The sequence below is a fragment of the Ictidomys tridecemlineatus genome, chromosome 3 (genome assembly GCF_052094955.1).
Source record: "Ictidomys tridecemlineatus isolate mIctTri1 chromosome 3, mIctTri1.hap1, whole genome shotgun sequence".
Taxonomy (NCBI): Eukaryota; Metazoa; Chordata; class Mammalia; order Rodentia; family Sciuridae; genus Ictidomys; species Ictidomys tridecemlineatus.
In genome coordinates, this window is record NC_135479.1 from 145,885,434 (window position 1) to 145,904,493 (window position 19,060).

General features: G+C 37.1%; 1 protein-coding gene across 1 annotated transcript in view; it reads left to right on the top strand.

Annotated features, from left to right (window-relative positions):
• The first annotated feature begins 2,834 nt into the window (after positions 1–2,834).
• Kpna1 (karyopherin subunit alpha 1) overlaps positions 2,835–19,060 on the top strand; it is a 64,463-nt gene continuing 48,237 nt past the window's right edge. The window contains exon 1 of the mRNA XM_005327666.4: positions 2,835–3,031. The gene's annotated coding sequence lies outside the window, so the exon portion shown is untranslated. The remainder of the gene's footprint in view (positions 3,032–19,060) is intronic.

Below are 19,060 nucleotides of genomic sequence, written 5' to 3' on the forward strand. Positions count from 1 at the left end.
TGTCCACCGAAAAAACTAAAAAATAAATATTAAAAAAAGAATATAGAAAAATATAGCTTACAAAATTTAAATATGCAATAATGAATTAAATTGCTATACCAGAGGACAAAAACATTATAAAAAATATTGTCATATTTTCTCACACCTATTATTTACTTAATTGGTATTTCTATTAATTATTGCTTCTTGCCACTTTTAGTGCTATTGCTATTTTGTTTAATAGCACATAACAGAATATATGATTTCAAGTAAATACCTATTTTTCATAGTTCTACATTCAAGTAATAATATCAACACAGTTTATATTATTTTAAATTTCCACCTCGATTAGGTTGGCAAACATTTTAAAAAGTCAGGCATTTCCAAATGTTAGCAAGGGTGTGTAGAGAAGAGAATCTTATGCTGTTTGTGGAGCATAAAACTTGGTACAACCACTTCATGAAATAATCCAGCAATATTTTATTATATTAGTTTACTTTTGCTGTGTAACAAGTTGCCATAAACCTAGTAGCTTAAAACACATTTACTATCTTTTAGTTTATGTGGACCAGGAGTCCATGTGCAGCTTAGTTCCTCTGCTCAGGGTCTAACAAAGCTACAATAAAGTGTAAGTCAGGCCATCTGGAGGCTTGACTGGGGATGAATCTGTTTCTAAACTCTCTCAGATTGTGATGGCAGAATTAATTTCCATGTGTTTGACCCTGGCTTCTTACTGGCTCCCAGCTAAGGGCCATTACACTCAGGGCCTACAAGTTATCTGTGCTTTCCTGCTACCCTGCCCTGTGTCCTTTTCCATAAGCAGTTGACAACATGTCAACTTGCCTTTTCAAGGCTAGCAGGAAGACTGCTAAGACAAATTCATATATAATGAAATGTCACCATGATAGTAAAATCCCTTCATCTTTGCTGTATTCTAAGTCCCATCTGTATTTAAGAGGTAGGAATTACATAGGACAACACTATGGGACAGAGATCATGAGGGATATCTTAGACATCAAATATGTTGTGTTTGAGAATATAACAGGTTCCTTGTAGGTAGTAGATGTATAGGGATATTCATAAGAGCACTATGATAAAAAATATTGTTCTACACTTTTTTTGAGGGGGGGTACTGGAGACTAAATTCAGGGGCACTCCAACGCTGAGCCACATCCCCAGCCCTATTTTGTATTTTATTTAGAGACAGGATTTCACTGAGTTTCTTAGCACCTCGTCATTACTGAGGCTGGCTTTGAACTCAGGATCTTCCTGCCTCAGCCTCCTGAGCTGCTGGGATTACAGGCATGTGCTCAGCATATTGTTCCACATTTAAAAAACTTTTCAAAATATAAAAACAATCTAGCTAGATAGCCATTAGCTTATAAAACACCACATGTGGTATGATAACATTTTCTATTAAGGTAATATATAGAGGAATTATGCTTTGGGCAATGGCCTTCCTGTTTTGGCCCAACACTACCACCACTAAGAACAACTGGAGAAAATAGAAAAACATGAATGCATTTAAGAAGTACCCAGGAAGTAAGAATTTGGTGGTGCAAGAAAAGAGTGCCATGAAAAGTGAGCCTGTTTTCCATCACTTTTCCAAACCTGGGTTGACTGCTGATTCTAAGAACAGTGGCTAAAAAACTGAGTAGCGCCTTTGACTGCTCAGGACTGAGGAGGCTCTGCCAAAGAGGACAAGCCCTAGTAAATACCTGAGACTTAGATAGGGAACCTACCTTGGAGTAAAGGTGAACTGAGTAAAGTCCACCTCTGAAAAATCAGTCTTAGCTCCTGATTGGAGTAGGGTGATGTGTCCTGAGCACAGTTGTGGCAGGCATGCTTGCCTCTAGGCCTCTCTCATAGAACACTTTTTTCCCCCTTTCTCCTTTCTCAAACTCAACTCTGATTAAAAAAAAAAAAAAAAAAATCCATGGTGTGTTTATTAGAACCATGGGTGGAGGAATGGTCATGCGGGGTTGGGGAGGGAGAAGGGTCCAAGGGAGGGAGTGGGAGGAATGAGGGAGTAAGGGAGGGAGGGGGAGAGAGGGAGGGAGAGTGGGAGAGAGGGAGGGAGAGGGGGGAGGGAGGGAGAGGGGGGAGGGAGGGAGAGATAGATAGATAGATAGACAGATAGATAGATATCGAGATCCTACACGTACAAATGCGTTAATCTACCCCATCTCTTTCACCTTGTTTCTTGGTGTTTTAAAGTGATTCAGTAAAACTACCCCATTTGTGAGACTTTCCCATCACCTCTGCTTGGCTGGCTTTAGTTTTGCTTTTTTTGAAGCCACGACTCCATTTGCTTCTCCCAAAAAAACAATTCCATCAAATTTAATAGTAATAATTATGGAACCAAAATTTTCGTTTGTAAGCACTAATTGAGAGTAACTCAAGTATATATGTTAAAAATTAATTCTTAATGATTTCTGATAGTACTTAAAAAGTATCAGGCAAAAAGGATGGAAAGAATTGAAAACCCAGAGGCTTCCTGCAACCGGGCTGCACGTGAACCCTTTGGACACGAGGCACTGACGTCACTTTTTAAATAAGCCCTCAGCCTTCAATCACGCCATCCATCATTCATCTAATAAACATGAACTATATTAGGTAACTACCACGTGAGGGAGGTGAGGGGGATCGATCAGCCTTGGAAGAGCTTAGTAAAGACAGGTTTATAGACACCACTTTCCCTCCCTTGTCCACGGACTGTAAACCTTTTCCCTGACCCCAACTCTTCACGAAACCGGCGCTAACCACTAGCAACCGCTAGGGAAAGACCGTTGGAAGACTACTTTTCCCGGCAGGCTCTGCGGAGGGCGGCGGAGGGGTGCGCGCAGGCGCGCAGGCCGGCCCCCGCACGCAGGCGCACTGCGCACGCCGGCTGAGCTGGTCTCGCTCCTCGGTGCGCGGCGGCGGAAAGCGAGGCCTGGATACTGCTGAGGCGCGGGCCGGCTCTTCGAGGTTGTGCGCGGGAGAGGTACCGTGGGCGAGCGAGCGAGCGCCTCACTCTAGCAGTGGCACCGGGATCGGTTGCCTCGAGCCGGTGAGTGGGGGTGCCCCCGCGGCCGCGGCCCCTCCCCCGCCCGCTGGCAGATCCGGGTAGTCTCCGGCGTGAGCCTGGAGAGGCCCCCGGACGAGGGCCGGCGCCGGCAGTGGCTCGAGCTTGGGTGCCTGGGCCCGGACGCTCGCAGCGCGTCCGTGCGTCACGGCCACGGGTGTCCTAACGGCCGTACGGTCGGCGGAGGGAAGGTGGGGGCGGGGAACGCTGGTGTGATCGCCATCAGGAACGCCGGTCGAGGCGGGGCGGGGCGGCGGGGTGGTAGCTGTGCCGGGGACTGCGGGGCGCCGAGGCAGCGGGGCGGAGAAGAGGCGAGCGCGGAGCCTACGCCGCGGCTTGAACCGGCGCGCGCGGGCGGGGGTCGGGAGTGGGCCGCGCTGAGCTAGTGCTGCTCTTAGGGAGGAAACAGCAGGGGTGGCTTGTAAAAATCCTAACCGCGCTGGAATGGACAGTCTGGGGAATTCACAAGTTAGAGCCCGGACCGGTGTTTGGACCGAGGTGTAGGGGGCGGGGTGGAGACCGTCGGCTGCAATTTACAGATGTCATAACAACCTGGGCCCAGAGCGGCTGACGGGGGTGTGGTAATTATAGGAATGACAGAACTAAGTCTGCGCCGAGCGTGTGTAAGCAGTGATGCAAAGGAAACAGCCAAGTATTAGATTAAGCTCGAAGTGGGAGGAGAAAACTGAAGGCTCACTGGAGTCAGGCAGGTCATGAAAGGATGTTTTATGGTTGAATGGAAGTGCTTCTTGTTCCACTTTTAAATGAGAAGTTTCAAAATGATTGATTTTTTTCAGGCTTCAACTTAGATTCGGTAAACACTCATGAAATACTTCTGAAACTATTTAAAAACAATCACTTTTCCATCCTCCTTAAACAGTTTCTTCAAAATCTCTGTTGGCATTAGACGAGTAGGTAATTTTTGTCTCCTTTTGTTACTTTAAGGCTTATTCTTGACAGTTTTTCCTTAACTTGTTCTTCCCTACTTTGGAAGTGATCCACAAGTTATTCTTTCCTCCGTTTTAAAGATTGAAGATATTAAAATTTATTTTTTTCAAGGAAAAGTTTATTTTTACTGAAATAATTATTCTTGGAAGGGACTGTTTTATGTACATATGATTTTAAGGGAGTGAGAGAAGGTAAGAGAATATTTATTGAGCGCCTTTTCAAATAATGTGTTAAATACATATATATTAAATACTTAATATTTATAATAACTTGGAAGTAGTTGTTAATTTTTCCTATTTGACAGAAGAAGTAATTTCTGTAGTCATCCAGCTCTTGTTGGAACCGACTCTAGAACCCAGAGTGTACTGTTTTAATAATTATTTCTTCTTTCTTTTTTTTTTTTTTAAGAGTGAGAGAGGGAGAGAATTTTTTTTTTTAATATTTATTTTTTTTTAGTTCTGGGTGGACACAACATCTTTGTTGGTATGTGGTGCTGTGGATGGAACCCGGGCCGCACGCATGCCAGGCAAGCGCGCTACCGCTTGAGCCACATCCCCAGCCCTATTTCTTGGTTTTACTTGCTTTATTTAATTCATTCATCCAGTGAATGCTTATGGAGTGATCATTTACCTGAAACTTGGGATACAGCCATGATCCAGACACACTGGCCATGTCCTCATGGAATTTATAATGTCACAGGGAAAACTAATAAATAATACGAATGTTGTCTGCATGATACCTTATCAGTCATTATAATTGAGCAGAAACTGTAAAAAAGCTCTTTACAAAGAACAAAGAAAGTTCAAATGGAAATAGACAACATAAGTTTTGAGGATCTTATAATCCTAGGGGAACAAAATACATATTCATAAAAATCCAGAAGTGGGACTGGGGCTATAGCTCAGTGATAGAGTACTTATCTAGCATGTGTGAAGCCCTGGATTTGATCCTCAGCACCACATAAAATAAATAGAATAAAGGTATTATGAAAAAAAAATTGTTTTAAAAAACAAAAATCCAGAAGGGGCTGTAGCTCAGTGGTAGAGTACTTCCACAGTATATCTGAGGCCCTGAGGCTTGATGGACCCTCACCCCCCAGGGTGCATGGGACCTGAAGCCATGAGGACAACTAGAATAAACTAAGTGACAGAAATAAATGTATCACTTGAAAGCAGTATACTTTTATTTTTTTTTAAGGTCTTATGTAAGCTTATCACTTCCTAAGATATAGTGTTAGGCATCTTATCTAGAATCGATACATACCAAAGGGGGTCCTGAAAAAAAATTTTCTTTATTGCCATCCACAGCACTGTTTATAATTTTTTTTAAATTTGTCCTTCTAAAACAGAGACCCTAGTGCTAGGCTTTTATTTTTATTATTTTTTTATATAAATGACTGCCTTTCATTAGGCCATTTTTTGTTTTGTATGCTGGCCCGTTTCTCTTTACACTTGGGTTGTCAGGAATCTCATTGGGTGTTCAATTTTTGTAATTTTCCTTATTTTATACCAGATAATCTGGAATTGCTCTAATTTGTTTCTAATGACTTTGTTGCCATTGTTCTCTGTTGCTCTCAATTGTTTTGTCCTTTTTTTCTTTTTCCATACATGTGAGAGTGGGATTATATCTTATTTTTTCATCCCCTGGGTGTTTGTTGAATTAATGATACAATCTTACTGATTTATAATGTCTGTGCTTTTGGAAATGTGTATGAGTACTGTATATAAAATCAATTAAGATATTTTCATTGGTCATGCAGGATGGGTGACCTAGTGATAAGGACAGTCCTCTAATACTCTTTGTTTTAAGATATCTTTGTACTTTGTAGGGATTATGAATTTATCTGTATTAATGGAAGAAAACATTGGGAATGGTAAACAGTTCAGTTAACTGTGTTGGGCTGCTTTTTTTTTTTTTCCTTGTTTCAGTAAGTAGGAGGTACCCCCAGGCCAGTTGGGGGCCAGATAGGCCTACCTTAGAAATTTTTGAGGTTGTGCATTGAAAGAGCAAAGATGAAGATTGATGGGATATACAGTTTGTTTTTAAATATGTTAATGACCCTACAAAGGAGACCTCAGTGAAAAATGGTTCTGTCCTAGTGTAGACTAATTGGGACAATTTTTTGAGAGCAGGCAATAATCCAGAATGTGGATAATGGGGATAATCTCTTTCATATAACAAGAATAATACTGCCCTTCATATACAAAGATAAGTCTGCTTACTCATCATGATTGATTTTCCAGCATGAAGAGGATATGTGCTGAGTTGTCCATGTGTCTCTATCCTCTGTGACCAGCAAGGCAGCTTGGGGTCAGAATGGGGGTTTGTAGCTGGGAACAGAAAGACTCACAGAAAGTACCTAAGTCTGTTAATAGGTCAAGCCCTACAGATGCTTTCACTTAATTACCTTGCAAAACCACTCTACAGGTGGTTACATAGACAGGATGATTAGGTAACTTGCCCTACTTCAGAATAAGTGGTAGAGTTGGGATTCAAACATAAGGCTGTTTGTATTATGTTCACATCAATAATTAAACTTGATTTTATTAGCAGTTCAGTTTTTCCATCAGAAAAAACTAAAAGTAATTTAACATCATGAAATGACACTGTAAAGGTCTGATTTACTACCTGAAAAATTGTTCAAGTTCCTTGTTTTATCACCATTTTAAAAAGTGGAATTTAAAATTAGAGTACTGTATGCCAGGCACAGAGACACATGGCTATAATTCCAGTGGCTTGGGAGGCTGAGACAGGAGGATTTTGAGTTCAAAGCCAGCCTTAGCAAAAAGTAAGGCACTAAGCAACTGAGTCAGATCCTATCTCTAAATAAAATACAAAATAGGTCTGGGGATGTGGTTCATTGGTCAAGTGCTCCTGAATTCAATCCCCAGTACCAAAAAAAAAAAAAAAAAATTAGAGTACTGTATGAAAAATGCTGCTGTCCCTTGTTGCAGCTTCTACACTTTAGTTGCTATCCTTAGCTGTTTCCTCCTATGTTATTTATAACTCACTCTCTCCTGTGCTTTCCTCCCCTTCCTCCCTCTACCTTCCTGCTAATCAGTGAACCTAGGGCCTTGGGCATGATAGGCACATTTACTTGCTCTTTCCATCACTGAGCTTTACCCTAACCCCTGTTGATATTTCTTTTTTTTTTTTTTTTTAAATTTTAATATTTATTTATTTATATTCTCGGCAGACACAACATCTTTGTTTCTATGTGGTGCTGAGGTTTGAACCCGGGCCGCTCACATGCCAGACAAGCGTGCTACCACTTGAGCCACATCCCCAGCCCTGTTGATATTTCTTGATACAACAATTTTAAACATTATCTGTGGATTTTCTTCTAAGCAAAGTGTATTCCTTGGTGTTTCTTAAATACCCACCTCACCCAAACACACGCCCACTGCCTCTCCCCTCTTCTCAATATAGTTATCACAGATGTTTATTAAGTCAATAATCAATGTTTACGGTATTATAACTTTTTAACTAGGTAAATATTCACAACAATCCTTCTTGGGTACTATGATATCATTTCCTCTCATCTTTTTCCTGGGAGTTAATACTTTTATTTTTGTTTCATTTCCTGAGACAGGTATCCTGGAACCCTTTGGCCTCTTTAATGCAGTCTGGACTGGTTACCTTTTGAGCTTGTTTCACAGTTGTTATCCTGGGATGTTTCTTTATATCATTCTTAAAATTCTCTTTTCCTTTCTCCTGTATAAGATCTCCTGTTTCTCATGCTTCCTCACCTTGTTTTATTCATTTCCTTAGAGTAAATGTAGTTGTTTTCTGAGGCATGATATGTGGGAATAAGAACTCTTGAGTGGGCTGGGGATGTGGCTCAAGCGGTAGCCAGCTGCCTGGTATGCGTGCAGCCTGGGTTCAATCCTCAGCACCACATACAAACAAAGATGTTGTGTACACCAAAAACTGAAAAATAAATATTGAAATTCTCAAAAAAAAAAAACAAAAAAAAACTCTTGAGTTGTTAGTTTGAACAAAAAAATCTTTATTCTGCTTTCACATTTGATCAGTAATTTGGCTGGGTATAAAATTCTATGTTGAAAATAATTTCTACTCAAAGTACTCATTTGTATTTTTTTTTTTTTTTGAGAGAGAACTTTTAATGTTTATTTTTTAGTTCTCGGAGGACACATCTTTGTTGGTATGTGGTGCTGAGGATCGAACCCGGGCCGCACGCATGCAAGGCGAGCGCGCTACCTCTTGAGCCACATCCCCAGCCCACTCATTTGTATTCAAAGTTTAGAAGTCGTTGCTTTTCTTTCATTGTTGCTGTTGAAGTCCAAAGACAGTCCGATTCTTCTTCATTTGTATGTGACCTTCGTTGTCTCCCAATCTCTATAAGCTTTTTGGATATTATTTTTTAATCCTTGAAATTCCACGATAATGTGCTTGAATGTGAGTCTTTTTTATTTAAGGGCAGTCAGTGGACCCTTCCAAGCTGAGAATTCATGTTCTTCTACTTTGGGAAATTGTTTCTTTTTTTACTTGACATTGTTTAGGATCTTTCTGTTGAGGGGGGTTATGTATGTGTATGTAGTGTGTCTAATATGGAATTTCATCTTCCACATTTTACTTTTCATTCCGTAATAAATTGATGCCTGAGTTGCTTTTCTGCAGTGACATACCTTCTTGTACATCTTTATGGACCTGTGGGAAAGTTTTTTGGGTTTACAGTCTCAGGAGTGTGATTCCTGCAGCATAGAATGAGACAATCAGGGGCTGGGGATGTGGCTCAAACTGTAGCACTCTCTCCTGGTATGCGTGCCGCCCGGGTTCAATCCTCAGCACCACATAGAAACAAAGATGTTATGTCTGCCGAAAACTAAAAAAAATAAATATTAAAATTCAAAAAAAAAAGAATGATAAAATTAGTTTATGTGCCTACCAGTAGTACAGGAGGGTTCTTGTTTGCCCACATCTTTTTTGCCTCTGCTTGTCTTATCTTTTTAATCTTTTTTTTAGTCTGATGTGTATAAAGTATTTCAATTTACATTCTCTTAATTACTTATAATTTTGAGCATCTTTTTGATGATTGTTTATTTTGGGTTTCTTCTGTTTTTGGTATGTTGAAGTTCCTTGTGGAGCTTTGTCTGTTGATTTTAAACTTGGAAAATATTTTCTCTAAGCTTGTCATCTTTCTGTTCATTTTGTCTTTGATTGAATATTCAAAGTTTTTGTTTCTTTGATAATCTCTTCATTTTCAACTTTTTGTTCTGTCTTTTTGGAATGTGTATTATTTGGATATTGGACTTCTTAGGTGATTTAGATTTTCTTTCCTTTCTTCTCCATTCCTTAGTCCTTTTTATTTTTGTTTTATTTCTTATTGGTATATTATCATCCCTTAGGTCTTTCTTTTGTTTCCCAAGAGATTTCCTTCGTGTTTTTAGTCCTCTGTTGAATTTTTAATTTCTATCTACATTTTAAGTTTTTAGAGCTCATTCTTATATTATCTATATTGTTTCATAGATGCTATAATTTTTTTTGTGAATGTTAATGATCAACTTTATTTTTTGTTTTGTTTTTTTCTTTTCATTGCTGTATTTCTTCTGAGTTCCTGTGATTCCATTGCTGTCTTTTTTCTGTGTAGAGGCTTTCCCTAGATGTCAATAATCTTATGGCTGTGCCAAAAACTGAATTGTATCCTCTATAGATGTGGCTTGTTGAAGGTGAACAGGGTTAACTGGTTGCCATTTGCAGGACACACTGATATGTCTTTTCTCTTGGACTGATCAGTTTTCCTGAGAAAGAGAGCCTTTAGTCTCTTGACTGGAAGATACACACTTGGCGGCCATATTTTGAAAACCCTTTTAGAAAAATTTTTTTTTTTTTTTTAAGCAACAGGGATTGAACCCAGGGGTGCTTTACAATTGAGCCACATCCCCAGCTCCTATTTTTGTGTTTTATGAGTTGCTTAGGGCCTCACTAAGTTGCTGAGGCTGGCTTTGAACTCGAGATCCTCCTGCCTTAGCCTCCTGAGATACTGGAATTACAGGCATCTGTTATGTTTCGGGGCCAAGGAACTGGAGTTCTTAATTGTGTTCATATACTCCTGTTTTCTTTCTTTCTTTTTTTTCTTTTTAAAGAGAGAGAGAGAGAAAGAGAATTTTAATATTTATTTTTTAGTTTTTGGCGGACACAACATCTTTGTATGTGGTGCTGAGGATCGAACCCAGGCCGCATGCATGCCAGGCAAGTGCGCTACCGCTTGAGCCACATCCTCAGCCCCTATACTCCTGTTTTCATTGTGGTACCTCATTGAGTTTGTTATGTATGTATTTATTAATTTTGGGGACCTGGGGATTGAACCCAGGGCTTTATGCATGCTAGGTCAGCACTGTACCACTGAGTATCCCTGACCTGCTTGGAACACCATTTTAAATTCTCCTTTTCATTTTCTTTGCAGTAATTGTCTCAACATCTAGAGGGGTTAGGGAAGAGTGATTATTTGGCTATGAAGAATATGGGAAAAAATCTGAGTGTGTGATGGTTGTTTAGACTTTCAGCTGACTTCAGTTTTTAGCCCCAGTCCTCACTTTACCCTCTGAAATATCTGGGGGATCTTCTGTTTGTGAAGCAACCTGCCTGGTGGGCGGTGTAAATCATTTGTTTCTTAATGACTCTGCCTTTGCAGGTGTTTTATTTTCAGAATTCTCCACTTTGCTAGTAAAATGTAATTTGACCAGTAGTTTTATAGCTTCTAAAATGGCTTATATATAAATCCACCATTTACTTTTTACTTTCTCCTGGCTTTAGTTTTTGATATTAAGTGCTAATCTTATATTTCTACAAAATGATATATAATTTGTATAATGGAATTAAGATAGATAGCTTTTCATCCACAAATACTATTGCAGATATTAAATGTTCAGAATATTTAGGGTGTGTTTGAGATTTACTGACTGTATAGGCTGACTCAGCATACTGTGAATATATAATATCTTGATTATAATAAAAATAGAAAAAATCTATAGTTGGTGTATTTGGGATATAGATTGGTGGAGGATGGAAATACCATTAAATTGAGATGAAGTGATCTTATAGGACAAGAAGTTCAAACTTGATCTAAGAAGTGGCAAAGATGTAGTTTCTTATACATTGAAATAATACAGTGATAAAAGTATTGAGGTTAACCTGAGAACTTTGGGGAAGATAATTGAAAAACAGAATCTGAGGTTGGGTAGAGTCATTTAAAGCTGATACATTTATCTAAGTATAGGATGACCTAGAACAGATTGATGGCAGTGGAAATTGATAGGAACAGATAAATATCATTTTGGATGAGATAAGCAAAGTTTAATAACTGACTAAATGGATATGAGGGAGAAAGTACAAAATCTTCTTTTGAAAAAAACAATATATTTCAGTTTTACCATCAGGAACTTTTGTTTTTTTAATCTTGTTTTATTTATTGCTATTTTTGGATTTACTTCTGTAGAAAAGAAGAGGAAAATTGGACATCATGGTTTTTATTTTAAAGTCTTCTGGGTCCTCAAAGTATTTTGAAAGTTATTGACAATAACCTAAAATGTTAATGACTTAGGTGATAATATCCTAGAAATGTGTGCTTAGGATAAGTCAGATTAATTTTCACATGCTATTTGTTTTTTCTCTTGTCATAGGCTATTATAGATTTTATTTCCTTCCTTTTTCATCAAAGCTCTCGTCAGTCCAACTTCAGCCTGCACTTTCAGATATATTTTGCATTGTTATACAACAGAACAGGTTCTTTTATATTGAATTTCAAATGCTGATGTAAATGAGAATTGATGATTTTTAAAAAGAAAACCCCCATACTTTAGGGATCTAGTTGTCTGTCTCATATCTATTAATCAGACTCTTAGAAAGGATAGTTGAGATCTGTGTTTTTTCAGAAGGTTCTCCAGTGTGACAAATATAATCTACCCCATCCACACCCCTGCCCCAAGAGAATAAACTCACCAGTCTCCTTTATGGATACTGCTGAAGAAATCTTTATGGTTTTAAATGTACATATTTTGAAGTCTATAGATATAGACACCTGCTCCCCCCCCCCCCTCCATTGGGTATCCTTTATTCATCTGCAATTGTTTTTAGCTCATACAGGCCATCTTTTGCCCTGAGCCATGGTCAGGGAAACACTCAAAGATAAAAATCATGACAGATTTATTTTGAAGAAGGCTTTTAGGTTCATAGCAAATTTGAATGGTAATTTCATAGTCGATATCTAACCCTTCCCTCACAGATACACAGCTTCCCTTACCATTAGAATCCTGCACCAAAGTGGTTCATTTGTTACAGTTGCTAAAACTGAATGTGTCTCCCTTGAAGTGCATGTATTGAGACGAGGTAATCCCCAATATGATATGTTTAAAGATTTGGGCTTTAGGAGGTAATTAGGTTCTGAAAGTGGAGCCCTCGTGAATGGGATTAGTGCCTTTATAAGAGAGACCCCGGAGAGCTCCCTTTTGCCTTCTGCTATGTGAAGACACAGCAAGAGCACAAGAGCATGGCTGTATGTGCATCAGGACATAGGCCCTCATCAGACACTTCAGTCTACTGAAGTGCTTTGATCTTGGACTGCCCAGCCTCAGAACCGTGAGAAATAAATTTCTGTTGTTTATGAGCTATCCAGTCTCTGGTATTTTGTTAGAGCAGCCCAAGCAGACTAACAAAGGTGATGAACCAACATTGATACATCCTCACCACCCAAAGCCTGTATGTAGTTTATGTTGGGGTTTATTCTTGGTGTTGTATATTCTGTGGGCTTCTGCATATGTACTGTGGGTTTCAGCAAATGTAACATCAACCATTATTGAATCTCATAATTTTCCTGTCCCCCAAATCCTCTGTGTTCCACCTATTCATTCCTTCTTCCCCCCAATCCCCTAGCAACCATTGATCTTTTTTTTTTGTTTCCATAGTTTGCCTCTTCTAGAAGTCATAAACTTAGAATCATACCCATATGTTTTTCTAGAAGCCTTCAACATGATAAATATAATACCCTTTTTATCTCCAAAGCGAAGAAGCTATAATCAGTATTAGTTATGGATACTGGTGTAGAAATGTTTAAGGAAACATTACCAGATGTAATTGCAAAAGAGTGCTATACAATGACTAATTAAATAAGAAATCAAGAATCCATTACTGTAAGTCAACTATATTTAATAATTCAAGAAGAAAAACAACTGCCCAAAAGACATTTGTTGTAACTCAACACATATTTCAGATTCCATTTTATTTTATATTATTCTTTGGGGTATTGAGTATTCAATCTATGGCCTTATGCATGCTTGCCAAGTGTTCTACCAAATAGCTACATCCCCAACTGCATAGGTGTGAGTGGATGGTACTTAGGTGTGATTTCTTTTTTTAAAAAAATATCTGGGAGCGGGGCTGGGGTTGTGGCTCAGTGGTGGAGCACCTGCCTAGCAAGTGTGAGGCCCTGGGTTTGATCCTCAGCACCACATAAAAATAAATAAAATAAAGGTATTGTGTCCATCTACAGCTAAAAATATATTTAAAAAATTAAAACCTCAAATAGTAACTGCAACACAGCAGTAGTTCTGAAACCCCAAATGTCCATTAGCCAGTGACGAGATAAATTATAGAACAATCATACACCAGAATAATATTCATCAAGAAAAGGTATTAATTACTGATACATGCAACAGCATGATGGATCTCAGATGTATTATAGTAAGTGAAGGAAGCCACACTTAAAAGGCTGTATATTATATAGTTCCATTTATTTATATTCTGGAAAAATGCAAAACTATAGGGACAAAATTAGTGATTAGGTTTGGGAGAAGTAGGTTTCCTGGAAGGGGATCCGATGTTTGAAGTGACAAAAACGTAAATTGTAGTAGTATGTATGACTGTGTCAGAATTCAGAAAGCCTTTTACAAGTGGTAAGTTTTATCGTATGTAAATTTTATGTCATAAATCTGGCCTTTAGAAAAAAATTCAGGATCATGCTTGGTGGCAAAGCACTAAACAAATCAGAATCAGAAATAAGACACACCAACAAATACCTTTCTTGCTTAACATTGTTTTGGAAGTATGAGTTAATAAAGGGCAGTGAAATAGAAAAATTTGAGAATAGAGAAGGCAAAATTTATAAATGTTTGAAATATTAAATATTAAGAGTGTCAGCTGTGAAAATGTCAAAACATTTCAGTAGCAGATTTAATTCAGTGATTTGCATAATATGGTAACGAATCGTTTTCTTGTATATAAACAATAATAGAATATAAGGGAAGGAAAGTTCACATTCATTATTGCATTAAAAGAGATAAAATGGAAATACATATTTAATTCTGGATCAAGAAGACAGAATATTTTCTTAATCTCTGTATTGACTGTCATTTGAAAATCAAAGGACTTTTTCTTTTTTCTTAACAAGACAAAAGATTATTTAGACCAATGGTTCTCAGATTCTTTGGTTTCAGAATTTCTTTTTATTCTTAATGAAAATTCCAAAGAACTTTTGCTTGGATTTTTTTTTTGTTGTTGTTATCTCTTAACATTTATTTTGTTCGAAATTAAAACAAAATTACACAACACGGGCATACACAAGCACATTCCATTGAATGTCAGATGATGATGTCATCATACATCATGAAGTCTTTGAAAAACTTGTAAGAGTGAAAGTGAAAAGGACATTTGACAACTTAATAATATTAGTATGAAAATATTTTCATCATGAGAAGTATAATTTTTTGTGTACATTGTTGAATATGTAAAAGTTGAGTTGTAAATTCTTTGTTAGTGTGTGATGGGGAGAACAGGTACCTACCCTGGTACAGCATTGCAGCATTTTAAAGAATAGCTTGACAGTTTCAAAATTGTAAATGCACATACATTTGGTGTCAGTGTTAGAATTTATTCATGGCTATAATTGCACAAATATGCATAAATGCACAAAAAATGTGTTATAGCATTGTTTGTCATAGAAGAAAATTGGAGATAAAATTGTCAGTCATGTCTAGGGTCTGTAAAAATTAGATATGATATTAGTAACCATAGTTTAAAAATTAGTTACTATATTAGATGAAAGCTCTGTAGGATTGATAGACAAAGTTGGGTTTGATCCCTAGCACCGCCCCCCCCCAAAGTTCCTACAATTTTCTACAATTTTCAGCATAACAAATAAGGAGCTCTGTTCTGACCCTCCCCCAGTAAGTAAAAATGAGGAAAATTATAGTAGAAAGCCTCTGGAAATGGTGCTGGGACATTCAGAAGTGAAAAATGAGGGGGGAAAGCAAAAAAAAAAAAAAAAAAAGGGCAGAAATGAAGGGATAGATAATTCAATAATAAGACTGAGGAGATGTTAATACCCTACTTTCTGTAATCAGAATAACTAGGTAGAATCATAACAACTAAAGTCATTAAGGAAACAACACCATAAATGAAAGATAGTAGTTTATTATCTGTGCATGGTACATTCTAATACTGTCAGTGGAAGTTTTAAACCACATATATACTAAACCCTGAATACAAGCTGCAACAGTTATAAGACAGCTGAGATAGCCTCTAAGTGAATAATGGTTAGATAGCATACATAGCATTGGTAAACTGGATGAACATAGGGCTTATTTACCTTCCTGGCAAGACAGTAGAATGGTGTGAGATTACATCAGTAATTAGAATGATGTGCAGTTTAAAACTTATGAATTGTTTATTTCTAGAATTTTTCTATTTAATAATTTTGGACCATGATTGGTCAGTCACAGGTAACTGAATACTCAGAAAGCAAAACTGCTGCAGATAAGGGATGGACTATATAAAACAGATATGAAGAAGGACACATTATATGTGACCTTATAAAAATTAGAAGAATTATGAAGAAATTGAACCATTTTATCCCAATAAATTAAATGACTTCGACATTTTTTTTTTTCCAAAAGAAATACTATCAAAACTGTCTCATAAGGAATAGACTACCTTATGAAGGCATCACAAAACTACCTACAAAGAAAAGCCTAGGCCTATCTGATTTCACTGCTGGATTCTACTAAACATTTAAAGAAGAATTATTACTAAATCTTCACAAACTCTTCCAAAAAGCAGAACATGAAGGAACACCTCCCAACATTTTTTTTAATATATATATTTTAAAGTGTAGATGGACACAACATAATGCCTTTATTTTTATGTGGTGCTGAGGATCGAACCCGGGTCCCGTCTGTGCTATGCGAGCGCTCTACTGCTGAGCCACAATTCCAGCCCCCTCCCAACTCATTTTATGAAGCTTGTATTACTTTGATACTATAGCGAGAGAAAGGCATTTCAAGAAAACTACAGACCAATATTACAAATATGAACATAAAAGTCCTTGTCAGAATACTAGCAAACTGAATTCAACAGTATATAAAAAAGGTTTATACATCAAGACTATATATATATATAGTGGAATTTATCCTAGAAATATGATTGATTTTAAATCAAAAGATCAGTTAATGTAATAGTAAAACAAAAAAAAAATGCTGTCATCTCAGGCGACACTGGAAAAAGCATTTGATAAAATCCATCACCTTTTTCTGATAAAAACAGTCAACTAGAAATAAAAGGGAACTTCTCAACAAGACTAAAGTCCATCATTCCTATTGATGAAATACTGGTTGCTTTACTTGTAATAATCTGGTATAAGACAAAGATATCTGTTCTCTCTATCCGATTTTGTACTGAGGTTTCTAGCCAGAGAAATTTAAGAAAAAGGAAGAAACAGTATCAAGGTCAGAAAGGAAGAAGTAAAGTTCTCTTACACATGACATGATCTTGTATATCCACTAAAAAGTTAGCACTCATATAGCAAAATTGTAGTCTATAAGACTAATATGTAAAAATCAGTTGTGATCTATAGGCTTGCTTACAGTCTGAAAATGAAATAAAATTCCATTTATGATGGCATAAAAATAAAATATTTAGGAATGAATTTAACAAGTCTAAACTTGTAGAAAGAAATTAAAGATGATCAAAATAGAAAAGTGTCCTATCTTAATGAGTTGGAATTTAACATACCTAAAGTGCCAATATTCCCCAAATTGACAGATTCAGTGCAGTTCTATTAGAATCCCAGTTGGCTTCTTTATAGAAATGGAGAAACTGATTTCTCAAATTCATGTGGAATTTAGGAATTCATAATACTGAAACAATCTTGAAAAAGAATTTCAGTAGGAAGTATCACTCTTTCTCATTTCAAAATTTAGTATCCGATAGTAGTAATCAAGACTGTGGAATTGACAGGATAACACTGTGTGTGTGTGTGTGTGTGTGTGTGTGTGTGTGTGTGTGTGTGTGGTGCTGGGGATTGAACCCAGGGCTTTGTGCATGTGAGGCAAGCACTCTACCAACTGAGCTACATCCTCAGCCCAAGATAACACATATTAACATATAGATCAATGGCATAGAATTGAGTGTTAAGAAATTAAACCATGAAAAAAAATATATGTATATATATAATTATGGTCAACTGGTTATCAACAAGAGTGTCATTATAGTCTCTTTGAGCAGTTTTAACAAAATACCAGAGACCAGGTGACTGGAGGCCAAGAAATCCAAGATCAAGATGCTGGGAGATTCTGTATTTAGTGAGAGCATGCTTCCTGATTCATAGATGGATATTTTCACATGGCAGAAGAGTCAAGCAAGCACCCTGGGATCTCTTTTACAAGGGCAATAATCTCTTTCAAGAGGGTTCTATCATCATGACCAAATCATACTGGCCCCACCTTCAACACCATTACAACAGGAGTTAGGATTTCACATACAATTGAATTTTGGAGGTATACAGATAGTCTATAGCAGTTGCCAAGACCATTCAATGAAGAAAGAACAGCTTCACCAAATACTGTTGGGAAACTGCATAGCCACTTAAAAAAGAAGTTTGACTCTTATCTCTCACCATGTAGAAATCTAACTTGAAATGGATTACAGACTTATATGTAAAAAATAATATATAAAACTCTTAGAAGGCAACATAAGTAAAGTCCAGGATTTTTTTTTTTAAAGAGAGAGAGAGAATTTTAATATTTGTTTTGTAGTTTTTCGGCGGACACAACATTTTTGTTTATATGTGGTGCTGAGGATCGAACCTGGGCCGCACGCATGCCAGGTGAGCGAGGTACCGCTTGAGCCACATCCCCAGCCCCTTGATTCTTAATATTATGACACTAAAAGCATGGACAAGAAAAGAAAAAGATTAATTTGGACTTCAAAATTAAAAGCTTTTGTGCTTGGAATGATACCATTAGGAAAGTAGAAAGATAACCTATATAATAGAAGAACATTTACAAATTATAGTTGATAAGACAGTTATCTGAAATGAATAAAGAATTCTTACAACTCAAAAGTAAAAATAAACCAATTAAAAAAGGGACAAAAGAATTTGAATAAATTTTATTTGGAGATATTACAGTTAGCAAATAATTAGTTTGAAAAGATGCTGTATTTCATTAAGTCTTCAGGGTATTGCATACCAACACCACAATGAAATATTGCTTCATATGCACTAGAATGGTTAGGTTAAAAATCTCAATAGCAAAGTGTTAACGAGGATATAGGGAAATTGCAACCCTCATGCTGCTGATGGGAATTTAAAATGGTAAAGCCACTTTGGAGAAACTGCTGGATAGTTCCTCAGTTGATAAACATATTACATACCTCAGCATTTCCATTCTTATGTATATAGCATGAGAAATAAAAGTTTGCATATGGGAAAACTCATCTACAAGCATTTATAGAAACATTGTTCATAATAGCCAAAAGGCAGAAATAGCTCAGATGTCCCTCAGTTGATCAATGATTAAATATAATTGGATATATGCATAGAATGCAGTATTTTTGAGTCATAGAAAGGCCTGAAGTACACTGATATATGCTACAGTATAAATGAGAATAGTTTTGCCAGATATTGTTGGGAAACTGCATAGTCACTTAAAAAAGAAGTTTAATTCTTACCTCTCATCAGTTAATTGAAGGAAGCCAGTCATAAAATATTGCATATTATATGATTGTGATCACATGATATGTCTAAAATAGGAATGTTAGTTAAATGATACAGTG